Raw genomic sequence first — 2599 nt, 5'->3', positions numbered from 1 at the left:
GTCACCGTACCATTGTGTTGCACAAACTTGTTTGGAAAGAGGCAACCTTGACAACTTGGCCGGTATAACGTCACACTTCGGTATTCTTTAGGTTATTTAGTTCCTCCTTGCCTAATGTTTGGGCCGTACGATTAAATAAGACGCGTAAAGTACTGACGAGAGGACCTATTTTTAGAACTCGGCAAATCAACTTTTTTAGGACAAGAAGACGATATGTCGGGATGGCGACACCTCTTTAAAAAAGGTGCTTGTTAAATACAGTTTGATTATGTATTTTGAAAATAATACTTCCACCTGTATCACCTGTATCATAGCATGTACCGTCGGTGCATAAATGAATAATGATTTATACATAACTTTCATGGACATATGATTGTGTTGTGTCGATGGGTTTCACTGTTTTGTACAAATGACCACTGTCTGCACATGCGCAGATAGTATATCCAAGGTGGCTTCAGCTCACATCGTCGTTGTCGTATGTCTAGAGATGGAGTGACCGGAACTTGTAAATATTTAACTTGGATCTGCTATTAAAATGATATCTTTAATGACGCCCTCGTGATCCTTTGTTTCTGTTTGACACCACGATTTTATCTTTCAAATACATGTACAAACAGAGGAATGTGGTCAGTTTGCAAATAACCAAAGAGAAATAGAGATAAAGAGAGAGAGAGATAGAGAGAGAGAGAGAGTGTGTGGAGGTCAATAACTAGGTAAATTTGTGCAAATAGATAGAGAGAGGAGACGGTGTGATGAGAGAAAGATGTGTAAAAAGAACGAAAGAGAGAGGTGGATCAATTACCAGAGAAAGTGTACTTACGGTAACTCTGTTTGGAACCAGAAGGGCGTTAACTCATACACTTAAACACAGAGTTAACACCCTTCTGGCTTTTAACAGACTATAATAATAAATAAAACAGTGTATAATGGAAGTTAAGGTGATTTTAAGGGAAAGAAAGTGATCAGTTTTAATTACGTTTAAAGAGCACCATTGTATTACAAAATAACTCTTCAAAAAGCACAAACAGCTGAATAGATAAACATTTGTATGAAAATTATATGACGTTTCGCTTATTATGATAGTGTTGTAGCGGCCTCAATACACACACATCAATGACGTTTTGCAAAAATATTATGAAATAGTATTCTCTGGCTGGAGCAGGGGCGTGTGAGGGGGTCAGAAATTCCGTGAAATTACACCCTCCACAAAAAGTCATAGGGGTAACCCCCGACCCCCCCCCCCCCCCCCACACACACACACACACACACACACACATCTTCCTCTGCTTCGACTGGCCTTGTGAATGAAGCTCATACATTCCTTAATAATAATTATAATAATATTCCGCTTTTATATAGCGCTTAAGGGATTGTATCATGACGGGACTATGAGTCTTTAGTGTGGCCCTACTCGGGGCCAATCGGGTATTATACGACTACGGACGACGCGACCGCAGTTTTTACGTGCAGTTGTCCAAAAGAAAACGTAGATGGCGTCAACCAGTAGTTCTCATGATACACTCCCTTTAAAGCTTATTAGTACTAGCTTACAGGAGGAATTAGAACGCCTTGCAAGGTCAATAGACAGGTGGTTATCTCATCAACTCAGCTCTCAGTTAACATAAGAAAATGAGGATCATGGGGGACCAATGGTCACCGATTAGGCATTGTTTAAAATAGAGAGGGCGCAAGTAGCTACAAGTAGTGCAGTGGGCCTTTAATACAAATGTCTCTAAGCGCTTTACAGATATACTCTTACCCCGGTCATTGGATTCGATACTTGCCCGCAAATAATAATAATAAAATAAAGATTTATATAGCGCTGGTATACAATACAGTTTCTAAGCGCTTTTCAAAACAAATGAAATGAAAAGTACATTTAAATGACACCATGTGCGCGATCTCCAGCCCCTAGGGGGCATTCAAGCCAGTCGTTACTTGACGCTCAAAAACTGTTTGACCAGCAATGGCAGTCGCATCCTACCGGGTACCCATTTAACACCCGGGTGGAGAGTAGCAAGTGCAAGTTAATATCTTGTCAAGGCATATTAGTGCCATCTCGGGATGCGAACCTTCGACCTTCGCATCTCCAGTCAAGCGCCTGATCTGTAAAAGTGAACTATTATTCACATATAATGTCGATCTATTTACAAAGTGCAGCGGGGCTTGTCTTTTGTTAATACACATCCGTCATGTCGCAATGAATGGTACGTATTTTTTCCCCCTCTACTTGCCAATTTCAACACGACATGCAGGCGTGCGTGAAAATTATCGTTGGCTTTGTTATAAAGGCATTCACGGTGTCAGGTCCGGTTTAATTTGGATGGTATTCATTTAGACGCGATCTTGATTTGCACAAATCACCAGTACATTATCGAATAATTCTTCTTCAGGCGAACTTTAAACATCACTTGACAGCCAATCGAGGAGGTGAACTTTCTTTAGGATTCAAAATACAAAGGTGAGAACAGGAACTGAGATGTGTAGGAAGTGAGGTGGGTCGTTTTGAAATATATATGCCTTGAACATGGACATTGATAACACGGTTATGAAACGTGCATATTAAAACGAATATGAGACGAGGAGGAAAAAAGAATGA

This window comes from Strongylocentrotus purpuratus, unplaced genomic scaffold (genome assembly GCF_000002235.5).
Source record: "Strongylocentrotus purpuratus isolate Spur 01 unplaced genomic scaffold, Spur_5.0 spur5_scaffold_20, whole genome shotgun sequence".
In the NCBI taxonomy this organism is placed as follows: Eukaryota; Metazoa; Echinodermata; class Echinoidea; order Camarodonta; family Strongylocentrotidae; genus Strongylocentrotus; species Strongylocentrotus purpuratus.
The sequence above is the reverse complement of the archived record's forward strand: the minus strand, read 5'-3'. Positions refer to the sequence as shown.